The sequence below is a fragment of the Cornus florida genome, unplaced genomic scaffold (assembly GCF_030987335.1).
Source record: "Cornus florida cultivar Cherokee Brave unplaced genomic scaffold, ASM3098733v1 CherokeeBrave_3.0.0_Hap2_Chr11, whole genome shotgun sequence".
In the NCBI taxonomy this organism is placed as follows: domain Eukaryota; kingdom Viridiplantae; phylum Streptophyta; class Magnoliopsida; order Cornales; family Cornaceae; genus Cornus; species Cornus florida.
The window spans coordinates 107,901,050-107,917,844 of record NW_026775581.1 but is presented as its reverse complement, the minus strand read 5'-3'; positions in this window follow the sequence as shown (position 1 = coordinate 107,917,844).

The window sequence follows — 16,795 nt, the reverse complement described above, 5'->3', positions numbered from 1 at the left end:
TAATTGTGCATGTAAATTAATTGTGTATGTTAAAATAGTAAATTTATTCATTTAATTGTGCATGTATTATTTTAATTACTTTTATTTGTTGATTATGTTTAATTAAGCAATATTAGTTAATTAGAGTATTATATTTGTGTTATAAAGTATTATGGTGATATAATATATTATTTTGTAATAACAATAATAATAATTATATTAGTTTAATAATAATAATAATAATATAATAATAATAATAATAATAAAAGTTTATTAATAATAATATTAGTAATAATAATAATAATAGTTATAATAATAATAATAGTATTAAACCAAAGTCATGATGAAATTAGAGATTAGGATAGGATTGCATCAATGGTTATGGTTGGAATTGAAGCCATATGGTTGGGAGGATGGTTAGTTGATGAAAAAATAAGATATTTGTAATATTTATATTATATATTTTGTATATAAATTAACTAGCTTGCCTTAGAAGAAAATAAAGGGAGTTAGAAGCAAAGTATAAATTCTTGAGAGCTATTTTATAAGAGTGAAAGGAAAAGAGAAAGAGAAAGAAGCTTGGACCGGTGTAGGCAATTTTACCCGACTACGCGCAGACCGGCGGATTTATTTGTAAATCCAAAAAGGTAAGTTATTATCTACTTTTCCCCTTTGAATTAATAAATTAATTGTTTAGTTTAGTTTTATGCATAGAGCCAAGGTTTAGAGGTTAATAAATTATTAATTTTATTTTATTCAATTAATGGAATTTTAATTATATAGGATGGTATATATTTATTTAATGTCCTATGAAATTTATAATGGCTAAAAATAATTAAATAAGACTTTAGGGATTTTTCTAGAATTTTCTAGATTTTTCCGGGCATTTTCTGCAATTTCCGGCGACCTTCCGGCGAGTTTTCCGGTCGCCGGCAGTATGGGAGACGACCGGAGTGATCCGGTGCGACGCGGCGCACCATAGGAGGGTGTACGCGCGCATCCTGGCCATTAGTGGAGTCTGATTGATCCGGTGCATCGCGGTCCATGATACCGCGGTACACCCGGATCCGTGGACGTTGGATGGAGGAGATGTAGATGGATTGATCCGGTGTGGCGCGCACGTAGGAAATCTGATGCAACCGACTAACCAGCACACGCCGCGTCAGCAAGGCACCCCTAGTGCGCGCGTGGCAGCGCGTGGGACTCTCCAGACGCGCGTGGGAGCGCGTGGCTGATGCCAGACGCGCGTGGAGGCGCGTGGGAGAGTGGGGAAGGTTGGGCTGCGCGTGGGGAGGCTCTGGGAGGCGCGTGAGGGCGCGTGTGGGGTCCCTACAGCTGCTGGAAATTACCAGAATACCCCTAGGGCCTGTTTTGTAAATTCCAGAACCTTAAACTTGGATTTTTAGGTACTGTGTTGGTAATTACGGGTTTAACGGGCCACGAAATTATTATTTTAACACCCGTTACTTATTCTTATGGCCGATTAATCTTTTCTAAGCATTTATTGGCTCGTTCGCAGTACGGATACTAATGTGATTTATTTAACGACATTGTTAAATATAAATAGTGTTATTATCGTATTTAATGATATCAAACATTACTGTTAAATTAAATAAGGCCATGGTTTTAGTCAGATAAATTATCCATGATATCTTATAGGATGTTTATACTGTTAATTGATATATAAACCATGATTATTATGCTGTGTGCATTTCAGGAAATAAATGGACTGTTTAATTATGTCGCATTTATATTATATGGATGTGTTGCCATATAGAACCATATGAGCTGGCTAATAAGTTTAGACTCATTTATACCTTATGCATTCGTTGCGATAGACAGATGTGTGGCTGTCGGGGTATGTGGTTTAATATTATTGGCATGTGTTGCCTAAATTGACATTCTCGGTATATTTATTAATATTATTTGCATGTGTTGCCTAAATTGACATACTCGGTATATTTATTAATATTGTTGGCATGTGTTGCCTAATTGATATGCTCAGTATATTCATCAGTACTTTGCGAGGTGTTATCACTGTGTAGTTCGTTATAGTCTGTGTTGTCAGTACCGTGCACCATGTATAATAGCTGATTTCCCGGGTAGGGAAAGGCGACACTTGACCACCTAGTGTGAGTCTAAGTGATCACCGTCTATTCTGGTTGAGGTCATGTTATACATTGGATAGTTCCCATAGGATGTATACAGATATAGTACTCATCCGATTCATAATGATTAATTTATTTGATTCTCTGATTTGGGTCATAGTAGAGAGGACTTGCTCGTGGGGTTGACCCACCACTGTTGTTATTTCAGGATACGGTCAGTATCCGTTTCAAGGCTGAGGTTAGCAGTGTGGGACCATCATCCGAACTCATCTACTCCTACAATCCAGTGCAGGGTAGAAGTTTTATGTAGTATTTCAGTTTCAGTTTTCATTTACTTTTGACGTTGAACTCTCAGGGTTATATTTAGGGATCCCTGACGTAGGATTTCCAAGTTGTAACGAAGTACTGTATTAAATAAAGGATGGATGGATGTTGTATTATTTAATGTTTCTTTCCTGTCTAAATTCTTTTATTTCCATCATTTTGTATTCCATGCTTGTATATTGCCAATTGTTTTTGATATCCCTCGTTTTTCGTGTATAAGCCTGATCAACTTATGCGTGGGAAATGTGGGGGTGTTACAGTTGGTATCAGAGCATTCCAGGTTCGAGTGTCTTAGGGATCTGTGATTACTATACTTCCGCGTTGTGTATTCTGATAATTAGAGCCTAAATATTAGGGTTCTTTGTATTCTTTTAGTCGGTCCATTATAATGTACTGACGTTAGATTTTTCTGAATTTAAAAGAAGGATGTCTCGGCGTGGGACAAGGAATGCGAACCGTCATCGCAGTATTTCCCCAACTCAAAATGAGAATCAGGAATTTTCTCCTCAAGTTGCTGATATCATTGCACGAGCGGTGGCAGCAGGAGTAGCATCTGCTCTACGAAACCAGCAACCTCCTCCGATAGTACCTGTTCCTGAACCAGTGGCACAGCCAATGTCATGGGACAAAGTTCGTCACTCGTTCATCCGGGGAAATCCACCGACATTTGCAGGGTCCACAGATGTCCTGTTAGCATATCAGTGGAAACAGGAGAGCGAGCGTCATCTTCGGATGGTAATCTGTACCGAAGTGCAGAAACAGATGCTGGCTACGTTTATGCTGATAGGCAATGCATTGCAGTGGTGGGAGTCTATTACTACTGTCGATGAGAGGACCAGATTGACGTATGCTGAATTTCAGACTCGCTTTGACGACAAGTATTTTCCTATGTCAGTAAGATCAGCGATGAAGACTGAATTTCTGGATCTGCAACAGGAAGATATGACTGTGGCTGAGTATGAACAGAAGTTCATTAATTTGTCATTATTCGCACCAGAGGAGGTCAATACGGAAGAAAAGAAGCGAGACCGCTTTGTGAAGGGGTTGATATGGCCGATTAAAGTGGTGATCATAGGTAGTCCTGCATATACTACTTATATCCAGGTGGTTAATGCCGCCTTACAGCACTGCCAGATGAGGAGTGATTACCGGAAGTCCAAGGGAGATAAGCGGACTAACCGAGACTACCAGACAGGGGAGAAAGGAAGCAGCAGTGGTGCCAAGTCCAATGATCGGGGCAGATTTCAAGGACATCAACCTTGGAAGAAAAACAAAGGAAACCTAGATGTGCAGAGGGATGGAGTCCCTAATCAGGGTAGACAAGGTGGGATACCTCAGACCGGACAGGAACAGTGGTCGGGAAATCAACAGAGAAGGCAGGCAGGTCCTTTTACGGGACGTTGTTATCACTGTAGAGAGATTGGGCATCCGGCCAAGATGTGTCCCAAAGCTAAGCAGGGACAGTATGGGCAGCCGAGACCTAATCAGCCGTTACCTCTACCGGCCCCACCGATGCCACGTGGGCAAGTTCAGAATTTTCCGGCACTTCCAGCACCACCATTTCCTCCGGGACAACCTCCACAGCAGTTGCATCATGGCAGAGTTTATAACTTCATGCCACATAATGCGCAGGCTCCTCAGGCTATTGAGGGTATGTTTTCTGTACATGGTAGAACTGCTCGTATACTGTTTGACACTGGTGCATCACATTCTTTTGTCTCTAGATCTTTTGTTATCTTATCTGGTATGACGACTCAGTTATGTGACCAACCTCTTAATATTTATACACCATTGGGAGTTGGCGCAATTTTACGAGAGTATAGCGGTGATATCCTTATAGATATGGGCCGGCTTCGATTTCTTGCAAATTTGTTAGTGTTAGATATGCATTCGTATGATGTTATACTTGGGATGGACTGGTTATCTCAGTACCATGCTCAGGTTAACTGTTACGAAAAGTCTATTGTATTTTCTATACCAGGACAGGAGATGTATCTTCTCGTTGTACCACAACCTGATAGAGGGCCTAGCACTTATTTATTCGTTCTTGAGGAGGACTCACAGGAAGCGACTGCGGTATCTCTTGACAGCATCCCGGTAGTACAGGAATTCCAGGATGTATTCCAGGAAATTCCAGGCTTGCCACCGAGTCGAGAGATAGATTTCGTTATTGATTTAGCTCCAGGCACTACGCCTATTGCTAAGGCGCCGTACCGAATGGCACCAGTGGAGATGCGAGAGTTGAAAGATCAAATTCAACAGTTGCTCAGCCAGGGATTTATTCGCAGAAGTACTTCACCATGGGGAGCACCAGTACTGTTTGTAAAGAAGAAGGATGGATCTCTTCGTCTTTGTATTGATTACAGAGAACTGAACAAGGTCACTATTCGCAACAAGTACCCGTTGCCCAGAATTGATGACCTGTTTGATCAGTTGAAGGGAGCTACTTACTTCTCAAAGATCGATTTGAGGTCTGGTTATCATCAGCTACGAGTCAGAGAACAAGATGTTCCAAAGACAGCATTTCTCACGAGGTACGGATCTTATGAGTTTCGTGTTATGCCTTTCGGTTTGACGAACGCTCCAGCTGTCTTTATGGACTTGATGAATAGAGTATTCAGAGAATACTTAGATCAGTTTGTCATTGTTTTCATTGATGATATTCTGGTTTACTCTAAGTCGGAGAAGGACCATGCCAGACATTTACGCACAGTATTGCAGACACTTCGAGAACATCAGTTGTTTGCGAAGTTTGAGAAGTGTGAATTTTGGCAGAAAGAGGTCAAATTTCTGGGTCATGTAGTGTCAGAAGAAGGGTTAGCAGTAGATCCAGCCAAGGTTGCGGCCGTTATGGAGTGGGGACAGCCTACCTCACCGACAGAGATCCGCAGTTTTCTGGGATTGGCAGGGTATTATCGCCGGTTCATCCAGGGATTTTCCAAAATTGCGGGTCCACTTACTCATTTGACTAAGAAGAATGTACCATTTGTATGGGATGATTCTTGTCAGACTGCTTTTGCTGAATTGAAGAGTAAGTTAACTTCTGCACCTGTCTTAGCCACACCTCAGAGTGGAATCGAGTATTTAGTATTTACCGACGCTTCTCTGAAGGGTTTGGGTTGTGTGTTGATGCAAGAAGAGCGACCAGTTTCTTATGGGTCTAGGAAGCTTAAGCCTCATGAGCTTAATTACCCGACTCACGATCTAGAGCTCGCCGCAGTGGTTTTTGCCTTGCGTATTTGGAGACATTATCTTTTGGGGGAGACTTTTCGATTGTTTAGCGATCATAAGAGTCTACAGTATTTGTTCACACAGAGGGAACTGAATATGAGACAGCGCAGATGGTTGGAATTCGTGAAAGATTATCACTTCTCTATTCAGTATCATCCAGGGAAAGCGAATGTTGTAGCAGACGCACTCAGCCGCCGACCCTATGTCAGCCTTTCAGCTTTGTTTACAACAGAGTGGGATGCTTTGAAGACTGTTGATGAGTTAGCAGACGCTTTTATGGCATGTGTGGTAGTAACTCCTTCTATCATTCATCAGGTCATTCAAGCGCAACTCTCAGATCAACAGTGTATTGATCGGGTTTCGGAGTTAGCCTCCGGAGATGTTCCTTTTTATTCTATAGGGACTGATGGAGGATTGAGGTACAAGGGACGTTTAATTGTGCCTTCAGCTGATAATTTGAGAAATGTTGTGATGAGAGAGACACACACTTCTCAGTTCTCTGTACATCCAGGGGGAGACAAGATGTATCAGGACATGAAACGCCAGTTTTGGTGGGCCGGCATGAAAAGAGATATAGCTATCTTTGTCTCTAAATGTAGCACCTGTCAGATGATTAAGATTGATCATCAGAGACCGCCAGGATCGTTACAGCCACTTCCCATACCAGAGTGGAAATGGGAGAGTATTTCCATGGACTTTATAGAGGGATTACCTACTTCACAGCATAATCACAACTCTATTTGGGTCATTGTTGATAGATTGACCAAGTCCGCTCACTTTCTGCTTGTTCGGTCAAACTTTACGTCAGAACAGTATGCTAAGCTGTATATTGCAGAAATGGTGAAACTTCATGGTGTACCATTGTCCATCGTATCAGATAGAGATCCGAAGTTTGTATCAGGATTTTGGAGGAGCTTTCAGCAGGCTTTGGGTACAGAACTATATCTTAGCACTGCTTATCATCCTCAAACAGATGGACAGACTGAGCGAGTTAATCAGATTTTAGAAGACATGTTGCGGGCATGTGTTCTTGATTTTAAGGGCAATTGGGAGGAATATTTGCCGCTTTCAGAGTTTGCTTATAACAATAGTTATCAGAAAACTATTGGTATGGCACCATTTGAGGCTTTGTACGGCAGACCGTGTAGGTCTCCTGTCTGTTGGCTTGGAGTTGGTGAGAACAGCTTTCTGGGTCCTGAATTTATTAAGGACACGTCAGAAAAGATCGCTATCATTAGGGATCGGATGCGTACAGCTCAAAGCAGACAGAAAAGTTATGCTGACCGTCGAACTCGTGCTTTGGAGTTTAAGGTTGGTGATCAGGTTTTGCTTAAGGTTTCTCCCATGAAGGGAGTAATGCGGTTTGGGTCAAAGGGTAAGTTATCGCCTCGTTTTGTGGGTCCTTTTATGATTACAGATCGGATTGGGGCAGTAGCTTATCGTCTGGCTCTACCAGATAATCTTCATAGGGTACATAATGTTTTTCATGTATCTATGCTGCGAAAATTTCTACGGGATGAAGATCGATACCAACACATTGATGTGGGTGAGATTGAGTTGCAACCCGATGCAACCTATGTGGAACAACCTTACTGTATTCTCGATCGTAGGAATCAGATACTGCGCACGAAGACTATTCCATTAGTACGTGTACAGTGGAGTCATCATAATGCTACAGAGTCTACTTGGGAACGGGAAGATATTATCCGTGCCAAGTATCCAGAACTTTTTTAAGACAGGTATGTAGTGAATTTCGGGGACGAAATTCCTTTATTAGGGGGGGAGAATGTAATACCCCGTAATTTTAAAGAATGTATTTAAATTAATTTTGTGTTAGGTTAATTAATTTTATTTATTTGTGCATACTACATTATTTTATTAAATTCATTTAATTGTGCATGTAAATTAATTGTGTATGTTAAAATAGTAAATTTATTCATTTAATTGTGCATGTATTATTTTAATTACTTTTATTTGTTGATTATGTTTAATTAAGCAATATTAGTTAATTAGAGTATTATATTTGTGTTATAAAGTATTATGGTGATATAATATATTATTTTGTAATAACAATAATAATAATTATATTAGTTTAATAATAATAATAATAATAATATAATAATAATAATAATAAAAGTTTATTAATAATAATATTAGTAATAATAATAATAATAGTTATAATAATAATAATAGTATTAAACCAAAGTCATGATGAAATTAGAGATTAGGATAGGATTGCATCAATGGTTATGGTTGGAATTGAAGCCATATGGTTGGGAGGATGGTTAGTTGATAAAAAAATAAGATATTTGTAATATTTATATTATATATTTTGTATATAAATTAACTAGCTTGCCTTAGAAGAAAATAAAGGGAGTTAGAAGCAAAGTATAAATTCTTGAGAGCTATTTTATAAGAGTGAAAGGAAAAGAGAAAGAGAAAGAAGCTTGGACCGGTGTAGGCAATTTTACCCGACTACGCGCAGACCGGCGGATTTATTTGTAAATCCAAAAAGGCAAGTTATTATCTACTTTTCCCCTTTGAATTAATAAATTAATTGTTTAGTTTAGTTTTATGCATAGAGCCAAGGTTTAGAGGTTAATAAATTATTAATTTTATTTTATTCAATTAATGGAATTTTAATTATATAGGATGGTATATATTTATTTAATGTCCTATGAAATTTATAATGGCTAAAAATAATTAAATAAGACTTTAGGGATTTTTCTAGAATTTTCTAGATTTTTCCGGGCATTTTCTGCAATTTCCGGCGACCTTCCGGCGAGTTTTCCGGTCGCCGGCAGTATGGGAGACGACCGGAGTGATCCGGTGCGACGCGGCGCACCATAGGAGGGTGTACGCGCGCATCCTGGCCATTAGTGGAGTCTGATTGATCCGGTGCATCGCGGTCCATGATACCGCGGTACACCCGGATCCGTGGACGTTGGATGGAGGAGATGTAGATGGATTGATCCGGTGTGGCGCGCACGTAGGAAATCTGATGCAACCGACTAACCAGCACACGCCGCGTCAGCAAGGCACCCCTAGTGCGCGCGTGGCAGCGCGTGGCAGCGCGTGCGCGCGCGTGGGACTCTCCAGACGCGCGTGGGAGCGCGTGGCTGATGCCAGACGCGCGTGGAGGCGCGTGGGAGAGTGGGGAAGGTTGGGCTGCGCGTGGGGAGGCTCTGGGAGGCGCGTGAGGGCGCGTGTGGGGTCCCTACAGCTGCTGGAAATTACCAGAATACCCCTAGGGCCTGTTTTGTAAATTCCAGAACCTTAAACTTGGATTTTTAGGTACTGTGTTGGTAATTACGGGTTTAACGGGCCACGAAATTATTATTTTAACACCCGTTACTTATTCTTATGGCCGATTAATCTTTTCTAAGCATTTATTGGCTCGTTCGCAGTACGGATACTAATGTGATTTATTTAACGACATTGTTAAATATAAATAGTGTTATTATCGTATTTAATGATATCAAACATTACTGTTAAATTAAATAAGGCCATGGTTTTAGTCAGATAAATTATCCATGATATCTTATAGGATGTTTATACTGTTAATTGATATATAAACCATGATTATTATGCTGTGTGCATTTCAGGAAATAAATGGACTGTTTAATTATGTCGCATTTATATTATATGGATGTGTTGCCATATAGAACCATATGAGCTGGCTAATAAGTTTAGACTCATTTATACCTTATGCATTCGTTGCGATAGACAGATGTGTGGCTGTCGGGGTATGTGGTTTAATATTATTGGCATGTGTTGCCTAAATTGACATTCTCGGTATATTTATTAATATTATTTGCATGTGTTGCCTAAATTGACATACTCGGTATATTTATTAATATTGTTGGCATGTGTTGCCTAATTGATATGCTCAGTATATTCATCAGTACTTTGCGAGGTGTTATCACTGTGTAGTTCGTTATAGTCTGTGTTGTCAGTACCGTGCACCATGTATAATAGCTGATTTCCCGGGTAGGGAAAGGCGACACTTGACCACCTAGTGTGAGTCTAAGTGATCACCGTCTATTCTGGTTGAGGTCATGTTATACATTGGATAGTTCCCATAGGATGTATACAGATATAGTACTCATCCGATTCATAATGATTAATTTATTTGATTCTCTGATTTGGGTCATAGTAGAGAGGACTTGCTCGTGGGGTTGACCCACCATTGTTGTTATTTCAGGATACGGTCAGTATCCGTTTCAAGGCTGAGGTTAGCAGTGTGGGACCATCATCCGAACTCATCTACTCCTACAATCCAGTGCAGGGTAGAAGTTTTATGTAGTATTTCAGTTTCAGTTTTCATTTACTTTTGACGTTGAACTCTCAGGGTTATATTTAGGGATCCCTGACGTAGGATTTCCAAGTTGTAACGAAGTACTGTATTAAATAAAGGATGGATGGATGTTGTATTATTTAATGTTTCTTTCCTGTCTAAATTCTTTTATTTCCATCATTTTGTATTCCATGCTTGTATATTGCCAATTGTTTTTGATATCCCTCGTTTTTCGTGTATAAGCCTGATCAACTTATGCGTGGGAAATGTGGGGGTGTTACACTATGACTTAGTTTTAATCAGTAGTAAACTTGGTTTGGAGGATCCATATAGTCGGACACCGCCGGAGCTGGAAAAGATGCCGCACAGGGGAGGAGCCTGCTCTTTTTCAAGAAGAGCAGGCTCATTAAAAGGTAGAGGAGGCTCTACCTTGAGTAGAGCTGGCTCTTGTGGCTGAAGAGGCGCCTCCACTTTGTGTGGAGGCGGCTCTATTAAAAGGTGGAGGCGGCTCTATTAAAAGGTGGAGGCGGCTCCTCCAAGTTTTTTTGATTTTTCGTTTTTCAGTGCTAGGTTTGGCTACGGGACTCAGAATTGGGTATTTTCAGAAACCATTGTGTAATACCCCTAAAATTAAAAAGAATATAATTGGGATTTTACTATTTATTTTAAGTGTTTTATGTGTTTATGTGGATATGTGTTTAGGTTTAATTGATTAAATTATTTGTTCGTTCTTTATTTTATTTAATTGTTTAGTCTTTAATTGAATAATTGTTTTTTTTATTATTATTTAATTAAATAGGTTAAATTATTAGGGTTTTGTCTCTTTACCATCACGTTTGAATAAAGCCACCTTGTTTAATTAAGCCGCCTTAGAGATGTAAGGAATTGTTGATTTCCGTCTCTACGATTAAAGTAGAATTAGGGTTAATATCTTTTCCTAAGCCTATAAATAAAACAATAAGGGTCTGCTTAGGGTTGTAAGCACAAACCTTATTCACGAATAGTGAAAATACAGAGAGTTTAAGGGAAAAACTAAAGGAGAGGAAGGTAGGGTTTGAGCCAAGGATTGTAAGCCGAACTAAGGAGGAAGCTTGAGAGCTGTTTGAGGGTTAGAACCGGAGCAGAGGAATCCTTGACGGCGGTCACAATCGCCGGAAAGTTTAGGAAGAAGACGACGTTGAAAGGTTTCAAACCGAAACCGAAATGCAAGTTCTTCTACTTTCTCCTTCCCTCTGGCTTGTGTTCTGCGCACCTAGATAATCTTTAGGGTTTAATCAATCAGTAACTGGAATTTACATGTTCAATATATGTTATATTAATGATTTAGTTGTGTTGAAATCAAAACTGTTACAATTTCTACATGTCTCGTTTCAATTTTCAGTTCTTTAAGCATATTGCTCTGTTGTAACTTTAGACTTTGTAATTTATTTCATCTACTGCAAACGAACTTTGGGGATGTCATAGGGATTTATATAGGGTCCTTAGGTTCAGTGGTGAAGAGGAACAAAGGGTTTGGAAGAGAACTGAAATTTCTTAAATTAGTTTCAGTGTTGTTCTTTAAACATATTTGTTTAATGGCTTTGTTTAATCTCTGTAATTGATTTCAAATTGTTGTTCTAAAACCATTGGGAGTCTGTTTTGGTATTAATAAGACCTTAGGATAAGTTTTTTGAAACCAACTGAATGGCAGAAACATGCCGGAGAAGAAGCAGAAAGTCAGAACGGAGCAGAACGGGGACAAGGGCTCTCAAAGGAGGTGAGAGCCGGCTCCATAGATGTGGGAGCCGGCTCCCATACTCATTGAGCCGGCTCTACATTCTTAGAGCCGGCTCCAGGCTCAAAAAAGAGCCTGCTCTTGGAATTTAGAGCAGGCTCTTTCAAATAAGGATTTTCTGAATTTTTTTTTTACGATCTATTTGCAACTGTTGGAGCATGGGAACTGTTGGATGGGTCTGGGTCTACACAGAGGTATTAAGAAATTTATTTTGGGTGTAATTAAGACCTTAAGTTGATTAAAGTTGACCTCTAAGCCAATGGGACAAACAGTATAAAATTAAGGAATTTTCTATGCTGTTAACGGATGGAAGAGAAATAAATTGCTTAATTAAATTTCAGCAATTGTTATGGGATTTAGTAAGTTATTTAAACTTATTTTATATGCATGGTGAAGTATTTTAATAACCAATTGGACTTGTGGCATATTGTATGGCTTCGTGCTAAAAGATGAAACAGAATACGAGTATATAACTTAGTACGCTGTTATCGGACGAAATGAACTAAATTGCCTAGATTAGTTTAGCAATTAATTGGACTATACTATGATTATAAAACTTATTTGTAATGCATGATAGAGTCATATATATATTAGATGTGATCTACGCATGCTTTGGATGCTAGTTGTTGAACTTTTAAACCGTTTCCTGTAAATACATGGTTTAACTCTTGGATTTAAATTGCTGAAACTATAAATAGTCTCCTGCAAGTATTTGGGACGGTTCTGGATTGTAAATTGCTAAACTGTTAATTATTTGTTGTAATTTACATGGGTTGGATGTTAATTGTGGAATCTTATATATTATTCTACAGTTAATTGGATTGTGGTTTTAAACTGTAATTGTTGTGGCATTGTATAAACTATTCTGCAATGATATGGATAATTGGTTTTGGACTGTAAATTACTTGCTTATTATTTATATGTTGTAATTTACATGGATATGGAGGATCGTATGTACCGGTATGGGACGGTGACATACTAGGTATGGTTTAGCTCAAAACGCTCATTCCTACCTTATGGATTTTAATTGGTGAACATTTCTACCTGTTCAATTAATTATATGGATTTTGTGGATTGTATGCGCCGGTATGGGACGGTGACATACTAGGGGCAAACTGATTCAAAATAACTCAGTCCTACCTATTTTGGATTAAGGGTTCGAATTATAAAAACATAATTCTCTTTATATTTAAGTCTGTGCAGCTGAATAAGCTGAACGACTTATTGGATTTCCTATGGATGGATATGAATGGATTTTAAATATATGTTTATGGTACCACGAGATGAGCTTGAGTCTCAGACTCGTTGGTTAGGGTGCGTATATACAGTGGATGCGTAGCTGGCTATAGTAGGTTGAGGTGTACCCTGTTAGGTCTAGGTACTCATGCCCACCTTTGGGCGCGTTTTCGCATGTTGCCTTCTATTCAGGTTGAGACCCCTACTGTAGTCCAGTGAATGTCCCTTAGTGTAGATATATCTATATGTATGGACTAGATAGCTATTGTTGAGACATCTAGGGTGTATCTGTGTATCGAGTCACTGTTTGGATTATAGTTAGAGAAGAATTTGCATGTGGGCCTGACCCACTCTTATTTTTACAGGTGTTCGTTAGTTCCAGACTTAGAGCTGGATCGTGCTGAGCAGATACAGTTATTCACTCCACCGATGACCAGGGTTTTATTTCATATTTTAGACTTGGGATTCGTTTCCAATCTTTTGAGTTCAGTGAGATATTTTAGGGGTCCACTAGATGGATTCCCGAGTTGTAATAGAAATGGAGAAGTAGGATGTATCAGAATCAATCTTTGTTAATTAAATTTTATTCTGAGGTTTTTGGATTATGATTCAAGTTTCTTTTCAGCAATTTATTTATTCTTGTTTTTCTTATTTGTATTCTGTGTTCGATTATTACTAATTGATTTGATATCCTCGGGTTATCAGGCTTGGGCCTGGCCAACCCGCATACGGGAATCCAGGGGTATCACACATTAGGAGTTACACATGGATTTTTTTTTTAGTAGCATCTAAGTCTTATTAAAAGTTCTGAGGGTGTGATATTACATAATAAATCACAAAGAAATCAGTAAATTAAACCGTTATTGTTTGAAGTAACTTGTGGACTGTTTTTTTTAAAGTAGAGAATTTAAAGTGCATAACCTTACGGGTTACTAATTATCTGGGAATAAAGATATTATTTGATCATGTTTCTGTAATTCAAATGTAAGCATATTAGATTACAGAATGATTATATATTTATAATGGACAAATTGACGTATACATATGTTAAAATGTATGTTCAATTTTTGGATACTTAAGTAGTGAAATTTTTAACACTCCAGATGGAAAAATGAGCTGTTCTAGGGGTACTCAAGAATGTATAAACCCTTGTTAAATTTTCAGAGGGCCTGGTAGTTCGTAATCTACCATAAGAAACTATTGTAGGAACGGTCGGGAGCACATAAGGAAATTTGTGTAACGATTGTAATACAGGCTTATCAAGTTGCTTATTTTCTTTTAATTTAGCAATTGAATTAGGAATTTCATGTTTAAATCATATGACAGTGGTATAGGATTAAGCATCACAATTAATATAATGTCGGTTATGCTTAACAGGAAATTAGTTGATGTTTACAAGTCATTATGTATAATCAACTAACCGGATGATATGGAATAGTTTAAACGAGCATGTTAATTTTGATATTGATATTAGTATGCTGATAGGGGATTAAAGAATGGATTACACTTATTATCTGCGTTCTTAAACTGTTAGAGAATCATGTATTGTTCATATATGACAAGCTTGTAATTTATATATTCTTGTTGTACTTGTTATAGATTTGTGGATATTGATATTTATAATATCATCTGTATTATTAATAGTTGGATGGATGGTGTTATACTTATTATGGATTGGTTGATATTGATTTTATCTCATTATTTGTATTATCAACATTGGATGGATGGTTTGCATGCACCGGTATGGGACGGTGACATACTAGGGGGATTAGCTCAAAAACGCTAAGTCCTACCTACTCTGGATTAAGGGATGGATTAACTACAAAGGTTAAGTCCTACCTGTATTTTGTGTCAGATCACTAAATAGTTGAGTGACACTTTTAGTTTGGAACGGATTTTAAATATATTTTTATGGTGCCACGATATGAGCCTGAGTCTCAGAGTCATTGGCTAGGGAGCATATATGCATTGGGATGCATAACTGGCTATGATGGTTGGATGTGTACCCCGCTAGGTCTAGGTAGTCATGCCCACCTCAGGTGCGTTTTGCATGGTGCCTACTAGTCAGGTTGAGACGGGCCTGTAGTCCAGTGAGAGTCCTGTAGTGTGATTATATATATATGTATCTACGGACTATTTAGTTATTGTTGGATTGGTTAGGATGTACATGCGTATCGGGTCTCAGCTTGGGTAGCAGTAGTATAGAACTTGCTAGTGGGCCTGACCCACTTATTATTTTTCAGGTATCGGATGTTTGAGGTCTTAGAGCTTGTTCGAGCTAAGCAGAGACGATCTTTCATTCTACCGACGATGTAGGACTTCTTTCCAGATATTCGATTTGGGCTTGTATCTTTAGTTATTTATTTTCGTTCGGTTTGGATTTTTATTAGGGGTCCACTGGAGATGGATTCCCGAGTTGTAAACTTATGAAGTTTGGATTATCAGAGTTTAAATATTTATATTTGAGATTTTTTTAATCTAGTATTCCTTCAGCTTATTATTATTTCTTAAATTCATTTTGTATTCTGTGTTCGATTAAATATTAATTGTTTGATATCCTTCGGATCTGTGCTCGGACTTGATCACCCGTGACTCTAGAATCGAGGGGTATCACAAGTAGTAACAGGAGTTTCTGCAACAGCCGTAGTACGAGAATAACCAGTTTTAGATAAAACGGTTCTTATAAAATTTTTGCTTCAGTTCAGGATGAAATTTGAAGCAACAAGCCTTAACATGTCCAACCCCTCCACAATAGTGACAAATAATCTGACCTCCAGAAGCTCGTGATCCAAAGTTGGCTGCAAAAGCCATACTATCCCTAGCAGGCTCAGACACTGGTATAGGAACAATTGAGGGCTGAATTAAACGGTGCCTGCGTGCTTCACCATCAACAGTAGCAAAGGCTTCCAATAGGGATGGCATTGGTGATGCATTCAAGATCTGAGACTTTAGTGGTTCAAATTCTAGGCGTAATCCCATCAAAAACTGATAGGTATGCTGACGATCAAGACGTTTGACAAGAAAAGAGGCTGCCTCAGAAGGAAATTCACTGAGAGGCTCATATTGAGCTAGTTCCTCCCAACGAGATCTCAAATACCCAAAATAATCAGTTACAGACAAATTCAGGCCTTCCTGCAAGGCCTTAGCAATATCTTGATATAATTCAAAAATACGAGCATCATTCCTAGAATGAGCATACATTTGATTCAAAGTAGTCCACAAGTCATTAACAGAGTCATAAAACATGAATATATTATAAATGCGTTCCTCCATATAATTAAACATCCATCCTAAAATGGTGCAATTGTCCATATCCCACTAAACATATTTATGATCCTTAATATCTGGCCTCTTTTCAGTACCCAAAATCCACCCTGATTTGCCTTTTCCACCAACATAGAGGCGGAGGGAACGAGCCCAAGATGCAAAATTACGGCCATTCAACAACACACTAGTAACTCGTTGAGCCGGTGTGTGTTGCGCCGAAAAGAGAGTTTCTTTATTATTACTTGATTCAGCCATAATATTAAATAGATCAATTCAACAGATTATCAATAATTTCAAATAAAGGAGGAATAAACCTGATTTTGATCAAACCAAGAAGTCAGAGACACGGCGGTTTGATCCAAAAATGCTGCCGAATATCCCAGCAGCCCCAAAAAATTACAAACACGTCTTTTGACCCTTAGTGCATGAAAAAGACTAAGGGAATATTCCTACAGGGGTCAAACCTAGAGGAGATTGACTCCCCCTAGGACTGTCGCAACAGCGACCTGAAAAAGAGATAAGGTCTGTGAAAAAAAAAAATAGGGAAGGGGTTGTAACGAGATAGAGAGAGATATTAAA